Source organism: Emydura macquarii, unplaced genomic scaffold (genome assembly GCF_026122565.2).
Source record: "Emydura macquarii macquarii isolate MOO-44397 ecotype Brisbane River unplaced genomic scaffold, CSIRO-AGI_Emac_v2 contig_2422, whole genome shotgun sequence".
Taxonomy (NCBI): domain Eukaryota; kingdom Metazoa; phylum Chordata; order Testudines; family Chelidae; genus Emydura; species Emydura macquarii.
Window position 1 is genome coordinate 26400966 of NW_027132559.1, and position 25178 is coordinate 26426143.

Consider the following 25178-nt stretch of genomic DNA (forward strand, 5'->3'; position numbering starts at 1 on the left):
GTTTTTGTAGTACAGATTTTATGATGCTGTTTGGACTTGGTATCTTTAGTAGCAGTTTCTGTTGATACTGCAATTTCTGGTTGGTTTGTTTCTCAAAATGAGCAGGTTACTCAGACCCAGTGGTTGTAGACTTCAGTTTCCTTTTCAATTTGACTAGGTCTTTGGGTATGTCTACAGTGCAGAGTGAAGTCGTTTTATTTTAAATCTTCTAAAATTTGGCAAGTGAAAGTCTATTTAAAATAAATTTTAAAAGTCTGAGGAGCGTGATGACACCATGCTCATTGCATCGGGGAATTGTCACCACTAGCCGTGCTTGGGTTGACAAGCAAAGCAGTGCACCATGGGTAGCTATTTCACAGTGCAACTAGCTGCAGAGGCTTTGGGAAGATTGTCATCCTGCCATGATGCAACATACTCCCCTGTCCCTTCTTGCCCCAGTCCAAAACAAAAAGATGATCTCCTTTTCGTGCCATTTATTTCAAACCCTTCAGTCTCTGCTGCGTGCACGCCACTAAGAGGAATGGAGCCCGCTCATCTCTGCACTCTTTTTGTGAGCATCACAAACACCTCGTGACTTATTTTGCAGTATTTTCAGGGGCGAGACAGGAGCCGCAGTTCTGATAATTGCAATGTTACAGAGGCCGCCTTGCTACAAGCCATAAAACGAAACAATTCCCATTTGCTGCAGGCTGTCACGCACCATTGGGAGTTGGTGGAGTGCCACTTCTGATCCTGGGAAACAAGCAGTGACTGGTGGGATTGCATTGTTATGAAGGTGTGGGATGATGAGCAGTGGCTGCAGAACTTTCGAATGTGAAAGGCCACTTTCTTTGAACTTTGCGGAGAGCTCTCCCCAGCTCTGAAATGCATGAATACTCACTTGAGGCCAACTGTGACAGTGGAGAAGAGAGTGGCCATTGCTTTGTGGAAGCTAGCAACGCCAGACTGCTACCCGTCAGTTGGGAATCAATTCGGAGTCGGTAAATCCACCGTGAGAGCAGCTGTGATTCAAGTGTGCTGGTCCGTTAATAGACTTCTTCTTCGAAGGGTAGTGACTTTGGGAAATGTGGAGGACATAGTGGAAGGCTTTTCTGCAGTGGGGTTACCATATTGTGGGGGGTGATAGGGATGTGCGTGCCATCTATCTTAGCCCTGGACCACCTTGCCACAGAGTACATAAACTGATTTTGGTGAAGCGTTCCCTGTGATCCACAAGGGTCTGCAACACTATTGAGAAATATCCCTTTCAATGTGGGGTAGTCTGGAAAGGTGCATGATGCACGCATCTTTAGGAACTCGGGTCTGTTCATAAAGATGCAGGAGGGCACTTTCTTCCTTGACCATAAAATAAATATTGGCGATTGTTGAAATGCCCATAGTGATCCTGGATGATCCTGCCTATCCCTTGCTTCCCTGGCTAATGGAGCCCTTCACCGGTGACCTGGACAGTGAGAAGAAGTGTTTTAATAATAGCCTCAGCAAGTGCAGAATGGTGGTGGAATGTGCATTTGGATGTTTAAAAGCACGCTGGTGAAATCTGCTCACTAGATTAGAGCTCAGTGGGGGGAAAAAAACATCCCAATAGTTATCTCTGCCTGCTATGCTCCATAATGTCTGTGAGACAAAGGGGGAGAAGTTCCCATTGGATTGCGTTGCGGAGGCAGATAGGCTGGCTGCAAATTTTGAGCAGCCGGATGCCACTGCAATGCTGAGAGCCAATTGTGGAGTGCTGCACCTCAGGGAAGCATTGTAAAAACGATTTTGCAATGAGACACAACAGTAATGTGCGTTGCTTATCTGTGCTGTGCTTTTACTTTGCATCCCTTACCAAGCCAGTTCCCCCCCCTCCCTCACCCACCTTTCCAGTCCCCCCTCCTTCCCTCTCCCTTTATTTCCTTCTTATGAATAAACAAATAGTACTGAAATGTAAAGCCGTATGTTTTCTCCTTCCCCCTCCAATCCATTCCCCCACCTGCTGCCCCTTCCCTCTATTCCCTTTTTATCAATAAATAAATAAAGAGCACCAAATTGGAAAGCAGTACTTTCTTTATCGGTGATCCTTCAAATAGGAGGAAATGGAATAGGATGGAATTTTTTACATGCATTTTGTGGAGCTAGGGTGTACAGAGCTCATTTTGGCTGTGCACACAGGAAAGAATTACACAGCCACACTCCTTAAAGGGGCAGTCACCTCTTTCTACTCACCTCAACTGGAGAGGAGTGCAGCACGTACTGCACCCTGCTCAACCTCCTCCTAGACAGCTTTGCGGTGGGTGCTAAGAAAGACTGTTTTAGCTCAAAGTTTTGCAGGGGCTGCAGAGGAAGTCTCTCTTGCTGCTGAGCTTCCTGAAGCTCAACCAGATGCCTCAACAAGTCTGACTGATCTGCATTATACGCAACGTCTCTTCTTGTGTTGAACACTGATGCTTCTGTGCTGCCTTCCTGTTGTCCATGTTTAGTTTGTCAGATAATGAAATCCTCCATGCTCTTCGCTCTGTCAGCAGCCATGGAGGCATTCATTAGCTCATTAAACATGTCATCCCAGGTTTTTTTTTTTTTTTTTCTTTTTGCTTTCTTATCTGCGACAGGTGCTCCGCAGGAGTATGAGATGGTGGTGTGTTGAAGGCCACGTTGTCCACTGTGAGGGAAGCAGAGCACAAGGTACTCATTGTTAACTCATCTCATGGATGAAAAGCAGTGTTACAGTGTAAAAATAAGCCCCCTGAACATTCCTGAGGGAAGGCTACAACCACATTCCATTGCCTGACTATTGCAGTGGTTGAAGTGATGTTCCAACCATGGTAAGCAAGAGGCCAGTGCATCTGTGTTAGTGAAATTCTCGGGGCCCATGCTGCACAGGTCCATGCTTCCTAGAGTAGCATGAAAGTGGGACTCCCAATTGATCAGGCCTTTTAATAGGCAGAAGAGAGGGTGAGGGGTGTGTGTGGGTTAACCATCTCTGGAGGAAAAAACGGAATCCACTTGCAGATGCTCAACGGCCATAGCAACAATGTCCTGCTTAGGGACTAGCAGTGTGCTGAACCAAGAAACCATCTATGGCTGTGCAATAACACACACTTTAAAAAACTTGCTTGGTCGCCTACTGTAAATGTGCGCCATCTTCCGTAGGTAACCATGAGTGATGTCAGCCTGCTTAGGGTCACAGAGTGGAAAGAAGATTTGCTGCAAGTATCTTGCTACGGAGCATTATGGGGTACGTCCTGAAGGCCAATGACGTCGATATACATTGTGCTCTGCCTACACTGACGCTCATTCAACCCACTGAATTCGAGTTCAGCACTATGCCACTTACGGAGGTGGTTTTAATAAGTTGAATTTTACCGTGATTTAGGTCAACAGAACTGATGTGCCAGGGGAGACACATACCTTAGGGGATCAATGTAAGGAGCGTTACGTCGACCTCCATTGTCAGTGTAGACCAGGCCTTTGTTGTCACACTTTTTTTTCACTGTATTCTTGGATTAGGACCCCATCCTCCTCAGCAATTATTTTTTGCTCTTGATATGTAATATTTATGAACCACTCTCCTGATCCAAATAACCATGTTTACTAAACATATCTAACACACAAGGGGTAGCTACAGATACACTTTGGGGTTCTGGTGGCTTCTGAAATCTGGAGAACAGTAAATGCTACTTAATTGTTCATAAACAATTAAAAGGATACTACCAATTTCTATATCACCGTTCCTATTCCAGTGTGGTTAGTCAAACATAATTTTGAGTGCTTTTAATGTGGATGTGTTTTTTTACTCTGAGATATAGATACCTTTTTATAGTATAGGGGGTCATAAAATGTATTTTTAAAATTATTTACATTAAAATTTTTATTTTCTGGAATTCTCAAAATAAATTGAGAAGTCATACTTGTGGGATTTGCCCTGTATAACATTCTTGTTCTGGACCCTCGACATGGAGTTCAAGTTTAATAGTTTTAGTGGAAGTAAGGCTAACTACTTGCTTCAAGTATGGAAAGGAATAAAAGAAAAAAAAAAAAAAAAGCAACAAAGCTACAGTCTCTTCAAACGATAGGCAAACAAGGTGTTTCTGCTTATTTGAATTATTTATTAGTATTTTTGCATTCACCTAAACCCTGCATATACAGCCATGTTGAACAGCAATTGCTGTTCTTAATTAGACATTCATTGCACAACTAGCCTCCAGAGTCAAAATTCAGTAACAAAATAATGGAATACCTGCATACTACTTTGGTAATGAATGAGGCCCATAATATACATTAAACTGAATACTAAACAATGGGGATATTTTGTTAGTAAGAATAATGCTGAATTAGTTTTGATAAATGGGAGATAGCTGACATTTTTATGGTTCATATATACTCTGTATAACAATTCAGACTGCTTTGGGATGTGGAAGAAGTGGATTACTTTCCATTAAAATGTTGTTTCTACTGAAACAATTATCTGTCTTTTGTGTGTGTACAGAATATTCCTCCAAGGTTAGACATGTTTAATGGTTTCGTTGTAGTCCTTGAGTGGTACAGTGAGATGCTGACATCTTATCTTCCGCACCAAACTCTCATTAAATAGAGCTGGTTGAAAACCTGGCTTTGTGAATGTTTTGAAATTCTGAAACTGTTTCCATTCACAGGCTTTAAACTGACCCATATTCCATGCTATATTTTTATGAATGAATGGTCAATTTTTTATCTAACTAGCTCTCAACAATCAATCAATTTTTATATACAGTATTGGATAGTGAATATTTTCACTGAAAATGGTTTTTGATAAAATTTTCTGAAACAAATTGAACAAATTTGAAAACAGCTCTGCTGATGTAATAGAAATTAACAATTTTTTAATCAAAGTTGTGAAAATTTTCATTTTCAAGAAAGCCTTTATTGATTTAAAAAAAATTGTTTTGCTTCTCTGGAATTTTTAATAAAAAATTTTCAACCAGCTCTACGTTTGAATTAACTTGGATGCTCCTAGTACCTTGTAACATCAGGCCAATAATGATGATCAAGAGGGAGAATACATAGGTGTATTTGACTATAGAGGGAGCAGTTCCTGTTGGTGAGAGAGGTTGATAAAGGAGAGGTGAAAAATGCCAGAGGATGTGGAGAGGGTTTAGTAGAGGGAAGAGATCCCGAACTGAAGAAGGGAGATGGATTCAGAAGTGGGGCTGAATGATAAGATGGAAAAAGTGGAGTGTGGGAGAACTCTTTGTTGGTTATTAGCAATTTTATTTTTGAAGTAGCCAGCAAAATCTTGGGCAGAGAGAAGAAATTGGATATTCAGCGGCATACATGTTGATTAGAAAGAAGTACAATTGATCAGATTGGGACAAAGTGTCATGATGGATGGAGAAAAGAATAAACATCCTGTGGAGAGAGTCTGAGAGTGAGTAAAATTTACTCTACTTGAGTTCAGTGGCATGAGAACCAGAGCAGAGGTAAGAACAAGGCAATGCCTCGGGATCTGAGGATGGGCAGGCAGGCAGGCGGAGTGGTAGAGGAGCAAATGTTTAAAGTGTTGAGAAAGGGTTACAGTTATACATAGACACCATGGAGTTGGCTGAAAGGAGCAGTACAGAGTGAGCAGTGTTGCGTTTACAGGAAGCAGAAAAATAAGAGTGGTCAATGTAAGGGGATCTGAGAGGGCAGAGAAAGTGAATTCCTATGGTGGATTAGAGAGCATACAATTGAATGGAAGGAGGTGGATACTGCCTTGTGCAACTGAACTCTTCAGGCTAGATTGGCATCTCTGATTAAGGACAGCATATAGTTGCACTGCCATGAAGCAGAACAGGGAATGAATGTTAATGCAGGGATCCTCACTTCCTTGCTTCCCCTTTGCTCCATGGGGAAATTAAGTTGCCCCAGCCCTTTCTCTGGTGTTCTATAGCTTCATCTTTATCATGTTAGCTGGCAAGATGGGGGGGGGAGGTGAAGCCAACGCTCTGCCAGTGAATCCTAGTCCACAAGCGGTGTGTTTGCAACCGTGTGGTGGCTGCTCTTCTCCAAGTGCAGTGTGGGTAGCTCACATTGTGGAATAATAAGGCTGTTGCTTATCCCTCTTTACTCCACTGCCTTGGTGTATAGACTGGTTTATTGTTGAGTCTTTGCTTTAGTACACTGATTCTGTTGCTGAGAAGTTTGGAAAGCACAAGCCTAAATTATGGAAAGCAGACCCAGGGATCTAAAATTTTGGAACCTATTATCAAATGTTCTCCTCTCATCCCTCCTCCCAGACGTCTGACCAGGACACATTTTCACTTTCATGATTTGTAGAGATTAATGTTCTTCTTGTCCCGTTTTTGAAATTTCTGAATAATTATTGATGCTTTCTAATATGCCTTTAATCAAAATACTGTCCATGATGATCTCTGAAAGAGTTTGAAAAGTACTTTTAGTGAATGATAACCAAGACTAAGAAATAAGAAGCAGAGTGCACACAGAGCATAATGATGGAAAGGAGAAAGTCTGAAATCCAGGTAATATAAATACATGTAAGTACTTTGCAGAATAATAATGTGATCATCTGGTAGAATTTCGAGTAATCTGATGGAACTGAAAAAGCTTAGATTACAATACTTGTCAATTAGTTGGGTATTTTTTACACTGAAGACTTGTTTTGCAAGCTATTTCTTTGGAGGCTGGCATGGTAGGAGGTGGGGAAATAACCAGGTAAAATGTTTTTCATCATAATGACCACCGCTACTAATTTACTTTCTGTATGTGTTGCATGTGCCAAGTGTCACGTGACTGAAAAAGGCTAACAGATTTTCAGTACAATGATGCATAAAGATAGAATGCTTTGTTGTATATTAAATTAATGTTCTTCACTCTTTAAAGATTTTCCAAGTAATGTAAATTAACAAAAAGATGAATCATTCTATAGAAAATGTTTAGATTTACATATTTACAGCACATAGACTATTGAAAGTCTAAACCATGTTTGTAGTAATAGACATATATGGTAGCTGACCATGTATTTAAATTGTTGTGGAGTATATTACTACTGTTATAATCCCATGAATGAAAACTAATAACTGAATCAGTCTTTTCTTTTCTTTTAAAATATCTGTACTTTAAAACATCTGTACAGTATTCTGCATTTGATAGGTTTAAAATGATAGCTGCTGGTATTTCCTGTTAAGTGATGACTTTGGTTAGATTAGTTTTCTTTAAGAGAAATAACTTAATATGTGAATAAAATCATTTTTGTCTAATATTGTTCTAAACCAGGCCCCTTCACTAAATGGTTTTAAAGATAAGTACATTTAATAATAAAATTGAAGCTAGAAATGGTAAGTGTCTATATAGTAACCCTTTGTCAGTTGTAGGTTTATTTTCGCCTGTACTTTTAGTACTTGTTTTTCATTCCTTTTCAATTCCTGACAATTTAGTTTTTTAAAGTGTCTTAACCTAGGAAATCCATTAAATGTAGTGCTACTATACTATGCTGGAATCCTTTGGTATTTAACCTTTTAACTTGAGGGCTTTCTTCAGGAGTCTTCTGTATTACCATAAGTTTTTGTTTAAGTGTAAAAATGTATTACGGCGACACCTAGGTTGCAAAACTGAAACCACAAAACATCAAGAAATACAAAAGTGAAAGTTCCAGCAAAGATGTTGACTTGCACAGCTGTAAGTCGTGTTGTACTGTAAGAGTTTCTGGATATAAAAAGTAATGTCTCAATCCTCAAAACTGACCAATTAATCTGATCAGACAATAAGATTCTTGTCCCAGAATCAGGCTAAACAGAATTTTTCAAGGACCCCTGGGCTGTATAGCAAGGACACTCCCACTGAGAACAAAATATATCTTTAAAGACTTTTACTGAGATAAAGTGGAATAATAATCAAATGGATAATAATCAATTAGAATTACACAGGAAATAATATTCTGGATTAGAACCTACATCCACAATTTCAAAGAGTTCTTGAATCTGATGATTGAACTATTAGCCTGATGTATTTCCATCAAATTCAGTTGTCAGGAAATTTGAAAATGTGAACTGCTGTGCAAACTCCTGCTCTGTATGTACCAGACATGTGCAAGGGAATGGTATGTATGGTTAGTGCTGTCCTGTTAATCCATGCAGATAATTTGGTTTCTCTCTGTATAGCCATTACCAATTTTCCTGGTGTCTGTGTATATTTCCAACCCAAAATTACCTCATATCCTCTGGACTTTAAACCAGGGGAGTGTGATATTTACCACTGCATTAGCACTTAAGGCATTTACGAGATAAAGGAATACGTCCATGGACGTATTTGCCAATGGATTTGCATGCAGTTCTAAGTTAACCTTGCAGCCTGGATTTATCATAAAAGTCCATTCCATTTCTTTCTTACGTGTGTTTTGCTTCAGATTTTCAAGCAATTGAGCGTTTACGTGTTGATCTGTTTCATGGTTTGAGTGACCTGTTGCACCTTTTGCAACATTTGAGTCCTGAATTCTTGATTTTTGGCTCACTTACCCTTAGAGCAATGATAATCTTGTAGTAAATCAGAAATATCAGTATCGTGGTTGCAATCTGCTGGACTCCAGTTGTAGTGATTCTGCATGGTGCTATTCACCTAGTTCCTGAGAAGGAAGTTGTACCTGAGATTTGGATGATCAATACAGCTTTAACTGGTTAGCACGGTAAATTTTGTCTCTATTACAGTTGCCTCCTGTAACTTTAATTTTATACAGTCCTGGGTCCAATCCATGGATTGCATAACCCGTGCTGTGTAAGATAACAGCATTACTTGGTTGCCATCCTCCCAAGTATTCACTCTCTGGTTTTTGCCTGTCTTTTTGGTTGGATTTTCCCAATTTAGCATCTGTCTGCAAATGACCTGATTTAGTTGGTTTTGCAGATTCTGCAGGTATGTGTCCATTTTTTATTCCCTCCAATTGAGTGCCACTGGTGTGCCAGATCAAATACTCTGATAATCGCATGTTTCTACCTGTCATCACCTCAAAGAGTGTTTTATCAGTAGAGGCAGCAGGTGTCTCCCTCTCTGCCATTAGAATTAGATGCATATGAGAGTCTGAGTTAGGTCCATTGGCATCAACCAGTTTCCTCAACATCACTTTTATAATCCGATTGGGCTGTTCCACCATCCTAGATGATGTGATCTATAGGGGATGTGTAGTTTCTGCAGGACTCTCATCAATTTAAGACAGTCCTTAAAGAACTGTCTGGTAAAATATGATCCCTGGTCTGATTCCAGCTTTTCTGGGGTCCCCATCAAGAGAAGACTTGTTTTGCTAGGAGTCTGGCTGTGACTTTTGCAGTATTGGCCTTTAAAGAAAATGCCTCTACCCACTTAGAAAAAGCATTGCCAACCACCACCAGATATTGGTTGGCTCTCTGGGTCCTTGGCAAAGGACTTATAAAGTCAATCTGCAAAGCCATCCATGGACCTTCATGTACTTGAGATTTTGATGTCGCTTTTCTTTTGGATGGAATAAGATGGGCTTGGACACGTGCCAACCAGTTGTCGCAATGTTGGTGCACATCCATCCTAAGAAGTGGTCACCATCCCAAAGATGCAAGATGTTGGACAATTTTGTCCGCACCCTGATGTCCTCCTGTTGGAGCATCATGAACCATGTACATCATTTCGCTACATAGGAGAGCTGGAGCTATTCACACAGGGAAAGGACCTCCTGTATACATAAGAACTCCATCCACTACCTGCAAATATACAATGTGTAGAAGTCATAAGGAGCATTGGCAGTGCTTTGTGTTAAAAATGCAAGGGTTGTGATGCCAGTGGTGCTAGCCACTCCAAAGGGGGCAGGGAGGAGGTCTGGCATGATTCAACCATCCTTTGCACTGTTCAGTAGAATTGGTTGGTCACTGAAGGGAACTCAAACTGTACCTCCTATAGCAGGTGTGGCAGCTGCTGTACTCCCCTCTACTCTACTCAGTTCTGTTGTTGTTAGTTCTCAGTCAGGGTTCTTTAAGGTAATTATTTTAAGTAAATAAATAATTGTATGAAAACTTACAATTTTATTTTAAATGACTGTTTTGCTTTATTATGCATCATCTACGTTTGTCTCTAAATAGCAAATAATGATCCATTCTATAAAAGATAAACACACACAAGCCTAGATGAGTATTATAAAATGACTGACTGACCTTTTTTTTTTTTTTTTTTTAAATTACGGAGAATTGTTAATATTGACAATACCACTGCAGGAAAATGCTTTAAATTCTCCTGTGAAGCAAACAAACATTTATTCACCTCAGCAAGTATATCATTGCTTCATAACCAAAAACATTTTAAATTCTAACTTGGGTATCTTCCTGTAGACAGCTCAGTATGTAGTCTATTTAATTTCTAATCTCCTTAGAATCGGGTCATAGTTTTCTGTATGCTTTCTACAGTTTTGAGTACTTTGAAGATGTTTCACAAACAATAAATATTACTAATCAGTTCCTGTCTCTTCCTATATGAGTGAGAGTCAGTGCAAAAAAATCAAATTTATTGGAAGATATTTTGGAAAATGATTGCACGTAGCTGCCACTTTTCATATAGAAATGTCTGATTTTGCACAACATGATTATGTTCTGGGTGTTATAACGGTAAGACAATGCATTCCATTCCAGTAACATGGGAATAGTCATACCAGATCAGAGATCACTATAGTCCAGTATACTGTCTTTTGGCAGTGGCCAGCTCCAGATGCTTCAATGAAAGATACAAGAAATCCCATCATGGTTGGTTTGTGTTTAACAGTGTGTTTTCTTGTTACAAATGTGACTGAGTACTAGATAAGTGTCAAGTAGTATCTATTTCTGCCAGTCCATGGCAATTTCACATTTTCTTCTCTGGTGTTTGACAAGTGATGACGTGGAGAAATTTGTATCTGAATGAGACAAATAGTGCCTGAGTCTTTCATACATATCCACTAATCACTTCTTGGTATTAAGAAGTCTAACCAATGTCTGAGTGAAGCTCTTTGAGCTCCAAATAGAAGATGTTAAATAAATGCCTATTATTATTACTTCATTACAATGCAAATATGTGTAGGCCTTTTAGAGGCAGCATTACTGTCATGATAAATGGAATAAAAGACAGAATAATGCATCTTTAAGAACACCAATTATTAGACATCATTTATACAGTAGGTAACATTTTTATCAGACTGGACACAATAGGTCACAGTGGGTGTACATATTTTCTTCCAGTTTTATGCTGTTTCTTCACAATTATTCTTTTCATGCCCTCCCCCCCCATGGTTTATTATCATATTCTCTCCATATTTCATACTTAATTTTTATTAGAAGTATTTAAGGATAATTTTTTCCATGCGGCATATTTTAGCTACAGAATTCATGTTGATTTTAATGAGTCCTGCAGTTAAATCCCTGTGCACTGCTTTGAAAACCTTATTCTCAGGTTGTGGTTTAGAGGAAAGATAATTTTAGCTTATCTTCTAATAAGCATGTTTTCCCTATTTATTTCTGTTTTGTATACAATTGTGGCACAATGATCTAAATGTAGATATCTGAGGAAATATGAAGATGAAAATATTGTGCAATTTTTCTCAACACAGCAACACGAAAGGGAAGGTTAATAATTGTATCCCGTGCTTAAATGGTTGTCTTGTTTGTTATACTTGGTTTGGGTTTAAAACCTTATTTTAACACACTGAATGTGGACTCAACGACAAGGTAAGGCGTACAGGATTTCTTTGTGGGAACCACATGCTTGTATTCAAGCTGGTGAAAACTTGGATTTTCCCTTCTATTGGAAACTGTGCCATTTCGAAGGACATTTTGTTTAATTTCTGAATAAAAGTTGTCAATTTTAAAACTTTACAGATTGGAAATTCTAAACGCACTTAAAAAAATTGAAATGTTTAATATTAATAAAATATTCAATATTAAAAACTGCTTCTAGTTAGTAACAGCTGTTGTAGTAATTTTTAAAATAAAATACATTAAAATATAAGATTTAAAAAAAAAAAAGTGTTGGCCAATAGACAGCCAATAGAGAGCTGGGGAGGAGGCTGGAAATTTTGATGGAATCCACATGTTCACACAGAATGTTTTGATTCCAGCAACATGGAAATCTGTTCCATCAGAAAACTTTGGACCAGCTATAGCTAATATTGAGATTTGACCTTCAGGGTTTTCCTGTTTGAAATCAATGAGACTACAATGAGTAAGGTATTTTGTCCTTGAATGTCATTTCTAGACATCAGGGCCAGATTACCTGAGGCAGCGCAATATCCTTATGCAGCGCTTCTGATATAATTTGGCTAGAAAGTCATCTTCACTATTCCAGGGAGGATGACCCTGTGTGCCACTGGTGTAATATGACAAAGAAGCTCTTATACAGTCATCCATATCATCTGATGCTGAGGCAGCAAGAAAAAGAAGGCACGGTCAGAGGATATGCTTGTACTATGTTGAGTTTTGGCTGTGTTTTCAGCCTTGCGTGGCTATAATGATACAAGTTTAGTGCAGCTCTGGGGCTGCTCTAAAAGAGCATAGGATGACTGCCTTCCACAGACCGCCCTTAGGACCAGGACATTACAAAGTTGTGCGTTCAGCCATTTTTTTTGACCTAGTATGGCCATTCTTATGTTCTTAACTGCAATAATAATTGTATTTGATGTTAATTTGTGATCTGCCAGAATACCCCTGAATGAAAAAATTGGGATCCTGATACAAACTGTGCAGCATAAGCCCCATCTAATAATAATATATATCTTAAGGCAAATCTGTTTCAGCTATTTAAACTTAAAAAATGAATGGATGGGTTTATCAGTGAGTGCAGCATCATTGTTAGTCTATAGTATGGTTTGCAGACCTTCTCGCCTCCTTAGAATGCTATTGTGAAATTTAATCACAGCTGCGGCCTTTGTAAATGTTATGAAATGAAGTCTAGCAGGAATGTAATGGCTTTTTCATTAACTTATTTTTGGTGCATGGTGGCACCAAAACAGAGGGGATTATTTTAATATCATTAGAATTAATTATCATATATTTGGTAAAAATAAATTATGGCCTAAGTCCTCAGTGAATTCCAAATTGCATTCAAATTGCAATGCAATGACTGGTATTTTTATAGAGGACAATCTCCAAGACTTTTTCCATTTGTGCAAATTCCCTCAGGACAGTGCGGAATAAAGAACCGTTAGCTAAATTCCCTTTGGAGTTTTTGCTCTTTCCTGAAGCCCGTCATTTAATGGCATCAAAATCAGATACAAAACAGACTAGATAACCGTCTCAAAACTGTAATGATGTGAGGAAATGAAAAGGGATCAAAATTAAATATTTTGCATCTTTAAGATGATGAAATGTGTGAAGGAATAAAGAAAAAGATTTGTAATAAAAGGCTTTGTGTAAGTGTTAGAACAGTAGTTGGATGATTGCCCTTTTCTGTGAAATATGTGACCCTAAAAGTAATTGCAATGATGATGCATCTCTAAATTTTCACTCAAGTGTCAATCAACGCTTGCCTGTCTGCCTGTTGAGAACAGCTCAAAATAAGAAAAAAGCTTGGAATATCTCAATGTTACCTTTTATGGAAAATCTTCCTCTATCTTTTACTTTGAACACCCAGTAAAATGGCATGTTTTAGCACCATTGATGTGAATCTGGGCTCTCCACAGAATGCCATAAATGCTGTCAGATAAATATCAAATAAATTAAAAAAGCTAAACTCAAAAGAAGACCCAAAGTGCCACAGGACAAATTCAATCAACAAAATTTCACTATTTTCTACCTGTATTTTAGCTTTTCTAGTAATATTGCATTTTGGCTGCACAACATCTTTAATGTGGTGTTTTCCTCTATTAAGTTTTTAACCACTCATCCAAAATGTCTTTGTTCTCACTGCCACCCTTGTTTCTTCCACTGAAGATATTTTTTTTATCTGTGCAAAGGGCTCTGTTCCCTGCAGGAATTTTGACTGTGTTGCCCCAAACAGTAAGTGCTGTGCTGTGCTGTGCTGTGCATCGGAGGGACGTGGAATAGTATTTCCCACTCTTATTACAGTATTGTTTAGAGGCATTTAGCTACTATGTCAGTAAGGGGCATATGGAAACCAAATTAGGCCCGAGACAGCAAGGAGCTGCAATAGCGCATATAAAAATATTATCCCTGTATTGCAGAATTTACAGTAAGGCCCAAATCATACAGTTGGATTTGTTAGTGCCGATCCGATTGCCGTATTTTATCTTATCCTGTTATGCTGCATTTATGGTTTGGGAAATCATACAATTTCCATTGTCATAGGTGTGCATGAGGGGGTCAAACAGGGGCTTGGGCCTATCAATAATCATGAGGGGCACAGAACTCCTCCAGCCCTGGGACTGCAGTGGCAGGGAAAGCAAGCTCCTGCTAGGCTGGAGGCATGGCACAGAACGTGACCCTCTTCCCCCCAAAGAGGTCAAAGTTAATTTTCTGTGCATGCCTCTGGCCCTAGTACATGTAGGGTATGTCTATGCTGCAACTGGCATAGTAACTGCAGTGGCATGGACAGCAGTATAGAAGCTAGTTGGCTGAGTAGATTGCCAGGGTCCAGGGTGGGATTTTATTTGGATGGCTACCCCCTGTCCACTGCCTCTACTGCAGAGGCTATGCTACCATTTTTAGTGAGCTAGCTCAATCTCCGTTATCTTCATGCTGCCTATATGTACTGTAGACATGCTCTTAAATCCTGGGGTTATGGTGCTAGGTGGAATTACAAGCAGAACATTGAGATACATTTGAATATAGGAAGAAACGCAGGTAATGAGGAAAAAGACCCTAGTGTATGTTCTAGTAGCATATCCAAGGCCCTCAGTTACAAGACTTAATTCCTCAAATTGAATCCAGAGATGAGTTCTGACTCAGTCTGCTTCAGTTTGGTTTAAACCCATTAAGTGTTATTCCTAATGATCTTGTAAAAATGAACTACCATTACTTAAGGCATTCTTTTGTTTAATGTAGATTAATTACAATTGTGTTTTTCATTATTAAACAAATGTCACAGATTTGGTTTCTAAATACTTACAAACTCACCAAGTAGCAGTCCCTGGTGCTGAAAATGATTCTAACTAAATTACTACTTAGATCCAGAATAAGGAAAGAGGAAAAGGGAAAAGTGCTAGCCTCTCAAAAATGTTGTGGTATTGTATGTATAGATATTCTGTATATATTTTGTATTTAAAATTATAATTCCCTTTAAGGAATATTAGTTATGAAAATCTGTGAATTATATAAACTATGCAGTGTTTCATAGAAAAAGAACATTAATAGGTTTAGTAACATAGGAATATTCACATTTTGTTATCATTTTCTCAAATGCATAAAGACAAGGAAATTCAGGCGGACTTTAAATCTCAGAGGCTGTCTTTAATTCAGTATGTTTTGTAGGATTTGCCGAACATGTGGCAGGTAAAAATGTATAATCCATGGGTCTATTGCTAATAATTGTATCACAGAACTAGACATTCTCAAAATAAGCTTTTAGAAAACCAAGAAGGAATATAAAGAAAACAGATATATGAAAAATGAAAATAACCAAATATTTATTTTGAAAACCAACAAATATCCATTAACCACTGAAAGTCTAGGCTTATATATGTCAAGTATATGGTACTACAATAAAGAACAGCTCCAAAATACTGGTGGTTCTAAACAAATTCAATTGCCAATAGATTGGTGTGGTCAACTGGTTTAATTATAGGTTTAGGAATGAGGATTTCCTGAGTTCTGGTCCTAGCTCTCACATGGACTCTCTTTGGCCTAGGCAAGTCACTGTGGATAGTACTTAACTATCTTGTGGGACAGTTGTGAGTAATAAATAAATAAAATTTGTAAAACACTTTGAAGATGAATGTTTTGTGTGTGTGTGTGTGTGTGTGTGTGTGTGTGTGGCTAATTATCAGCAATGGCTGGAAAATGAAAATCTCTTCCCATTAACAATTTTGCTTCTTCGAAATTTTTTTCAATCCCAAATCTGAACAAAAAATCAAAAATGCAATTTTTTTAATGGGTGGGGATAGGAAAATTCCATTTCAGGGAAACCAAAATATATTTTTTTGGCTTGGTGTCAATTTACTTAGCCAGAGGGCGAGCTGGCAGGCCAGCTCGCTGGTTGGCTGACCGGCATCCCGGGCTGCTCAGGATTTTGCTGGCCAGGGAGCTGGGCAGGCAGGCTGCAAGGTAGCCTATGGAGCCAGCTTGGCATAGGAATGGGACAGCCCAGTGATGTGGCTGCCTGGCTCCTGAAGAAGCCTGTGGAGCTATGGCTGTATAGAAATGCCATTTTTTGTCAGAAAATTCCTGACCAGCTCTATTCATTATTTCGATCAGGGGAACAATAACAGTAAACGGTGTATTAAGGAGGTTTAGGGTTTTTAACAACCAAAAGAAAACAATAAAAAAACTTCCCCAGACATTTGCTCACAATATTACCATTTCCTGAAGTAAAATATTTTAATGCTAACTTTATTTAGTGTTTGACTTTAAACAACATTTGCTAGATTGGGGGGTGTATAAGAGAGTGGGAAGGGTGGATTTGGGGGAATTGGAGGGTAAAACAAATGTATTGCATTTTTTATTTGTGAGAATTTTACCTAAATTTATCGTGCCACCCAATAATGAATAAGAACAACATGTGCTTTTTGCGCATCTTTAACATTCTATACCTCTCTTCTAATATATACATTCAAAATGTATAGTTCCATTTTTGAATGTCTCCAAAAGTGGTGTTTTAGCTGGAAAGCCTTTTAGCTTTCTAAAACGTTTAAGCATATACTTAGTGTTTTTTATTATTTTTAAGAATAAATTGCAGTAAATTCATTTTTGGATTCATACATTCCTGGCAGCTGGAGTCATCAACATGGATTCAAACTTGATGGAAGAACTTCTCCAGCTCATACTTTTACTCCTATTTCATTAACCAGGCAGAGCATTTGTGAGATTCTGGTGAATGTTCCAGCAGTGGCATTTGAGCTATCAAAGACACCTCTCAGAAGAGGGCACTGATGTAGCAACTGTGATTCTTCTCAGGCCTGGTTGCCATAATTGCACATTTTCTGTAAGAAGATCAGTGCTTCTGAAGAAGAGCAACAATCATAGACTAGTGGGATCTCATTGTTACAAGAACCTGGGATGACTAGCACTGGCGCAGAACATTTGCATGGAAGATGCAGATGTTCTTGGAAGTTGGCGATAAGTTTACCATCTGCTTCAGAGCACAGGCATGAGGGAAGCCATGCCAGTCCAGAATCGGGTCACTATAGCTATCTGGGAGCCAGCTATCCTAGACTGCTACAGGTTAATTGCTAATCAGTTTGGAGTTGACAGCTCGGTTGTGGGATGATTGTGGTGGAGGTTTGTGAGGTGATCAGGACTGTGATTTATCCAGAGGTGGTGGACATTAAAAAAAGTTCCTGAAATAATTGTTGGCTTTGAGAGAATGGGCTTTCCAAACTATGCTAGGGCCATTGATGGGACTCACTTGCCTACAGTTAGCCCTCTACAAGACGCAGATGAGTATGTAAATAGCAAATGATACATCATCATGCAGGTCCTGGCTGACCACAGTATATTGCTCACTCTACCTCAGACCACAGCTTATGGATCACTGTGATGAAGTTCTAATTCATTACATATAAAACTTGTTAATGAAGCATTGTTTGCAAATTCATCACTTTGTTTTAAACATGTATTTAAAAACCAGGACTACAACCCAGCTGCTATCCAAACATACAACATAGTAACCAGACTCAAAGCAAAAACAGTGAATAGCTCATGTTAGCTATTTCTAGGTGTCCCCTGTTCCTCTGTTCTCCTCGGCCTTCGGAGTGCATTTTGAGCATGCAACCCATGAGTGGACTGGAATGGAGGAATGCATGGGATACACATGACCATTCCCTGCTTCAGTATTCATTCTCTGTGACGTGGTCCACCCTACTTCTGAAATGTCCAAAGACTGCATAGTGTACAGGACAAGGCAGCTTGGAGGGGATTCACGGTGGAGCTGGAGCAGAAGCAGAGAGAGGTGGTGGTGGAGGTGGGGCTGGCGCCTACAGTCTGGTATCCAGGAGCATAAATAACCATCAACAATATTTTTGCTGCTGTGTTCTGCCTTCCTCCTTCAACCTGCGGTCATGCTCCCAGAACTGTGACACCAGTCTCTTCTTGCACTGTGGAACACCTCTCCCCCCTCCACCTTTCTTGCATCCTTATCTTTCTAGGACTCAACCTGCTGAATGGCTTTCTCAATAATAACTCCCATCAACTCACTTTGGACTCTTTCTCCTTTCCCATTGCTGGAGGATCTGCTCCCTCAGGCTCTTTGTTCCTTTCTGTGTGTCTGGCAGAGGTGGAATGGCCTTGAAAGGAAAATGAAAGAACACATTATTATCTGACCATAATAATAAAAAAAAATTACCTTTCTACTTTTTCATAGGGACTGCTTCAATCAAAGGTCAAAACATTATACTTTTTATCAGTGATCTTTATTTTATTCACACACACATGCTGGCCAGTTGACATCCTTTGGCACACCAGTCTAAAGCTATCTCACATCATGGTAAGCTACACAGATGAGGGAAAAGATGTTCATACAAAGGGTCCTGTTACAAGCTGCTTTTTCAATCCTTTCAGGCGTAGCAAGCTCTGGAGGATATAGTTGTTGTGGGGGTCCCTGAGTGGAAGTTTGAACTTCTGTTACAGGCCAGTGGAGGACAGCCACTAGTGTATAGAAAGGAGATGTGTAGATGTCTGGTCACTGAGCAGCACATCTCTTAATTGAGAGGACTTCTGAGTTGCAATGGGGGCTCTAATAAGTACGCACTGTCCCCGGAATGCAACCAGCTGCCTGGAGTTCCTACTCTGAGAAGTTTTGCATTTGTCACTGGACAGGAATGGATGAAAATTTGTGGTAAATTCAACAAGTTGCTGATTAAGCATGGAGATGTAGTGTGCAGCCTCCTTACAAGCATCTTGGATTCATGCATAGATCTGGCTGCTTGCCCTTGAACCCCAAGTGAGACAAGCATCCAGCTACCCTCAGCTGTAATTTGGACTCAAGGTACAGGCCGCTGTAGACTAAATACATACTCCAATATGGTTTGGACTTCTATTTCAGTCAGCTATGGACCAAAATGTACACTAATTTTTTTTGACTCTGCATATCGGCCATTCAGGACAGTTCAGGGTGGCCAGCTTATAAAGTGTACTGTATTAGTAGGGAGAAGTATGTAAAGCTTGTAATTGTAGAGCCCCAACCCATATTTATAAAAATTAGAAAATTAGTAAAAATGTAATAACTGCTTGTTTAACTTCTTTCACTCAGTTTCCAGTGCCCATTTTGAATCCCTCATGGTGTTGTGGGGGTGAGGAAGGATGGATGCTAGGGAACTTGTGGAGGTTTTTCCCTGAATGGAAGCATGCTACAAGCCTGGATTTTTAAAATAATTTTAATAGGGCCATAAGATGAAAATCCCTCCCATCCATGTATCAATAAACATCACACCTGGTGGCAGAAAACTTACCAGGCTCTGACTCTGATGCTTCCTCTGATGAAGATTCCACTGCAGGCTGCTCCCAAGGGTCATCTTCAGGCATCCTCTGAATATGGACCCAGGATGTGCTGTAACTGCTCCGGTGGCATAGCCTTTTCAGGGAACAGTGTCAGCAACAGTGTCACTCTACAAGCTTCATCCTATGGCTGATTGGCTCTCCTCCTGCACTGCCCAGGACTGGGGGATTATAAAGCTGCTGTCCCTGCTCAGCAGATTGTCATGCACCTCTGTAGGCTCAGTGCTCGATGAAGTGCCCAGCATTCTATCAAAATCCTCTTTAAAGAGGCAGAAAGATGGGGAGCTCCCAGAGGTGTCATTAACATCCTTGACTTTGTGGTAATCAGTCTTGAGCGGCTTGATTTACTTTCTGCATTCATCACCAGTCCAGTCGATTCCCAACACCACCAACTGCACAGCTATAGTTTTGTAGAAACAATCATTGCACTTTAGCAAGATCACAAGAAATGTCTTGCTCATCTTGCATCAGAAATTAACCAGTATATGGCTTTTCTCCTCTGACCTGCCAGCAGCACACTTGATACAAGACTTGTTAGTGCTGGCTGTAGCTGATACATGTGAGGGTTAGTTCTCTTTCCATTTGAGCAGTCCCTGTGGAAATGAAGGATTAAATGCTGAGCAGCTATATTTGAACCAGGAGGTTTACTTCCAATTCCTGGGAATCAAGTGAAAAATTTTGGGATGGAAAGGGCTGAGAAACACAGACCCAAGGGATTGTGGGATAGCATTGGTGGATTCTCCAAACAGAAGCCTGGTGACCTGTGCTCGAGCTATTTCCACACTACAAAATGCCTGGACTTGGACCTGTATCACAGCAGGCCTCAGGTTCAGACCCATATCCCTGGTTGTGTCCGCGGGTCCAAGTCCTGGGCTTAATCAGAAAGATGCAGGGGTAGATGGTAGGGGGATTGGGCTTAAACCCAGGCTCAAACTCAGGTTTTACTATGTGGTGTAGACGTAACCTGTGATGCCTGCTATGTGAACAGTCAGGCATCCTCTGTTCCCCCCTCAGTGCTTTCCCTGCTGGATCATAGTAGGGAAGGAGCAACAGCAATGGCAGAAGCGGTGAAGGGCCCAGTAAAGGGCTCAGGTTCCTCCAGCCACAAGAGAGCTCTCCCCCTGAACTGTAGGCTTTTTCCCAGCTTTCCAACTCCCTTAGACACCTTGCCCCCTAAGAAAGCTCTTTGGCCCCCAACTGAACCCTAGCCTTCTCAAATAGTACCCTCTCAAGCGCCTGTAGACACCCACCCTCCTATTCAGTCAGCTTTCAACAGTTTGACTCTCTTCAGTATCCTTTTCATCTACCCAGCACCCCAGGCTTCCTAGCTAGCACTGTCCAGCACCCATCCATCTACAACTTCTGACCCAGTCTGAAACTGATTTGTACCCTAGCACCCACAACATTTCTTCCTATTCCAGCCTCAGCTGCCAAGTGTTGTGCAGTTCCAGGTCCTACCCCTGCCACTGCTTGGGACAAGGTGTGTTGACCATAAACTGAAGCTCAGGGGGGTGGTATATGGAAATGCATTACAAATATGCACATTACTTAATTATATCATTTGTACCATATATCACACATGGATCTCTACAAAACCTGGCAGCTATGTATGAATATGCCTATTTTATTAAATACACATTTCTGTTGATGAGAGAAGTCCTAATGCTTCCTGTAGATTTGATCATGTTAATATTCTACAGAATTAAGGACCCTTAAAAGTATACACTGCCACAATATGTCTGATCATTTGTGGATTAAGTAGGAGATAGGATTTCATCATATGCTTTTGCTAATAGTATCAGGAGGCTTCCTCATTTTAAATGTAACTTTGTCATGCAAACCTTTAGAGTAATTTTGGAAGGAGAGTTTTTACGTAATCTATTCTTCCACACTGAGAAATAGTTCACAGTGGAAGAATAAATCAAAATAGTAAAGAAAAGGTTCTAAATTCTTGTGTGTGCCAGTTTATTAATGAAGTCATTCTGTGATCTGACTTCTAGTCAAAACTTTTAAAGTAGGTATAACAGTACTATAACTGCTAATGCCAGTGCCTTTTTTCCCCCATGTCTAGCAGCAAGATGTGCATGGGGGGAAAAAAACCCAGCAAATTATTGGAAAATCATTAAAAGTATCTGAGTGATTTTTTTTTTTTTTTTTTTTACTTCAAAAGATGACACATGAGATTTGAAACACTTTGAGGATAATTTAGACTCGGGTGAGGGAAGATTATGGAAGTGTAAAAAAGTGTATTTGTTGAGGTAAAGACTTCAGCACCCTGTATTTTTCTCATGGCATTGGCGAGTTCCAAGAATCAAGATGAATTAATGATTCCTTCTCAAGGCAAAGAGCATAATGGCGGCATGGCAAGGAGAGCCTGCCTTGCTCCTGAAGGACCTTGCAAAGTGTACAGCAGGGAGCGTGAAGGTGTAGCACTCCAACATGTGTGAGAAGAAACTACTTGTTGGCATAAATAAAGTTAAGCTTTAGGTTGTTAAACTCCTCTACACTGAGCCAAAGTAATTTTTCTGCTCCCTGCGTATCCAATCGTTTTACTTCCAAGAGCACAAGCTAAAATAAGGGGTGAAATTTGGGTTGAGAATAGACACATTTAAGGAAGTATAGGACCAGATTCTCTGCTGAGGCAGAGATTTGCTTGACGTAGCAGAGAATGCGGGCACCCTGGGAGACGGTTATGGCTCCCTGATTCTAAGATGGATCCAGTGTAAGATTAAAGCAGAGTGAGGTCTACTGTAATCTGACAGCTGGTTCATGGTTCCAGATGATGATAGCTATCTCTCAACCCTGGATGCCTCCCTTCAGCACTGGGTGCTATGGGGGAGAGTGAAGTAAGAGCGAGATACACTTGCTGTGGGCTCTCCTATGTTGGGAAAATCTTCAACCTGGAAGATTGGGCCAGATTCCACCAGAGTGTCACAGGGGGGACGGAGCAGAGGAGAATGTTTGCAAGTATATGAGGCATATATTTATAGTCTTCCCTCTTTGTGTTGGCTACTGCTCCTAGCTAGGAATAATTTGGTGGCTTTACAGCTACCCCATATAAATGCAGGATCTGGTACTACTGCACTACCTGTCCTGCTCATCCCTTTTTACTGATATGCTGTACCTAACGTGTGCTGGGTTAAGTCTGTGGTGGTTAGCTACATCAGTTGTGTTTCTTTCATCTACAGGTGGGACTTGATTAATATTTAACAGCAGGAAAGGCTTTGTGCTAATTTATTTGTGGATAGTAAGGCAGGAGGAGAGAATAGATCTTTGTTTAAATCAAAATATATAAAGGCAGATTAAAAAAGCAAAAGTCTGCTTCAATGAATCTTGAACAATATGGGATTGGACTAGGACGTGATTCAGATGAATGTCAATTTAAATTAGAACTTTCAGGCTAATGCAAGAAATGTGATCAGATGGCATAAGTTTAAAAAAAACAATGGTGGGGGGGAAAGGGTTCAAAACAGATGTTTGGCAACAATTTTCACACAAACAATCAAAAATGTGTGGAATGGCCTCCCAGGCATGATTATGCTATGCACGCTTAAATCCTAAATCATTCAGGAAAATTACATAGCATCCTGAGGCAAATAGGGCAAAATGAGCCTCGAAAGAGGGTCAGTGTATTTTGCTTCCTGCCTTAAAACTTGTTTATGCACATTTCCTTAAGTATCATGGAAATGTTGATCCGAAAGGCTAAATTCATTATTGGGTTGTGCATGATTTACAGTGAGAGTCCCCCGACTTTACCAATAGGCTAGAACTTTGTCTTCATGAATGATTAAGAGGAACTTTTGAAGGTGTCTTGTTAAAATCTTTCCTTGTCTATTTCTTTTCATTTATAGGTTGCTGAAATTACCTGGGGTTGCCTTGACTTCTTGCTCTTATACAGCTGTCTCAGCATGTAATGGAATAGTGACATCTATATCACAGCTGGTCAGCATTGGAGAATTGAATCTTCCTACTGTGCAAAGGTATGTTCTCTCTCTCTTTTTGAAATGGAACAGATCTATATGGAATGTTAGTTTTATATCGTTCAGATTATGTCCTGAAAAAACTAAAACATTTTTGAGTTGTAGTAGCAAGAACCTGTTCTTACCTGATAGGACTATAACTATACCTGTGAATGCTCCTCCGCATAAGCCAATCCTTGTATGAGGTGTAAAGAAGTGACGTAACATGATAGGTGCTTGGACTAAGACAGGTTTAAATTGGTGTGTCAATTAAACTTGGAACTTCAGTGTGTTTCAGGTTTATGTTTTTGCTCCATATGTCTGATCATTAGGAAAGACCTTCCCCAGAGGACAAATAACTAATTTGGCATTGTGCATTTGAGTTGTTTTAAGCCAAAAATGATCTGTTTTTTGGATCTATATCTAAACCTTGTCTGTGAGTGAGATCCATAAAACCAACTAAACCAAAAAAATCTGCTGTTCTTAAGGATAAATTTGCCTCTACGGGATATTTTTTTATGCTCTGACTAAAGGTTTTACGTTCACTTCAAAGCAACAGACATATTTTAACAGCTAAGAAGAGAGGCTAACAACTTTCGTACCTAAATGTATTGTACATTTATACATATCAAGTAATTCCATGGTCAATAACCTTATAGCTTTCCATCTGAAAAATATACAATTTTATTGCAGCTACAGTCCCTCTTTCATCCCTCCAGTTCTTTAAATACAGAGCGCAAGTAACAGTTGTGTCATATTCTGATCTCCGTCACACCAGTAAACGTTATACAGAATCTAAATTTTCACTTAAAAAAAAATAGTTTTTAGGTCTTACTGCAAACCTTATGAATGTAAATCAGTGCAGTGTTGTCTTCCTGAATCTGAAGCTGCTCCTTGCCACTGCCACTGCTCATAGCTGTCCCATGGAACATTCCATTATGGCAGCAACTACAAGGGGAAGAGATAGCTTAGGCCCTGATTGTGCAATGTCCTTGCAGGTAGATTGCTGGGACTGTGGGAAGCTCATTACAGATTAGAGCCCAACTGCCGCCTTCTTGCCAGTTCAAATAATTAATCTTCTTTAAATAGCATGTTTCAGTGCTTAGTAGTTGATTTAGGAGCTCCCGCATATCTATTTCAGTCATTAAAAAGCATTCATTTACTACTTAGTCAATTCCAAGAGCTGCTTACTTCGTTCAATGTACTTGGCAACACCCAGCCAGAGGATCAGAGAAAAGCACTTCATGATCTCAGAAAACAAGTTATCTTCTGATTTATATATGCAAAAATATCTGTTGCATCACAGCTCCTATTTACAATGCTACACAATACTTTACTACATAATGAAGTGAAGAGATCCATACCAGAGTGAAGCATTATGAACTATGAAAACTGAAACATCGGACATGTTCACCAGATGCACTTTTGGAAACAATCTGATGTTTGCAATAAATATTGCCTGGCTTTTTCTGTGATTAGATGACAGTATTTAATGCCCCTCATAGCTCCTTAGTTAATAAGGCTCAGAAGTTTAAAAATGTATTTTTTGTCAACATACAACTGCTATCAGTCACAACAACTGAGATACACAAAACATTGCATTGTTTTGCAGTAATTCACTGGAAAACCTCGGGAAGAGTTTACTTTTTAGATGCCACAGCTCTGGATCTATTTTGTGACT

General features: G+C 39.7%; 1 protein-coding gene across 1 annotated transcript in view; it reads left to right on the forward strand.

Annotated features, from left to right (window-relative positions):
• The window catches only part of THSD7A (thrombospondin type 1 domain containing 7A), a 451937-nt gene that overhangs the window by 63465 nt on the left and 363294 nt on the right, over positions 1–25178 (forward strand). Inside the window, exon 4 of the mRNA XM_067562127.1 lies at positions 23390–23518. The gene's annotated coding sequence lies outside the window, so the exon portion shown is untranslated. The remainder of the gene's footprint in view (positions 1–23389; positions 23519–25178) is intronic.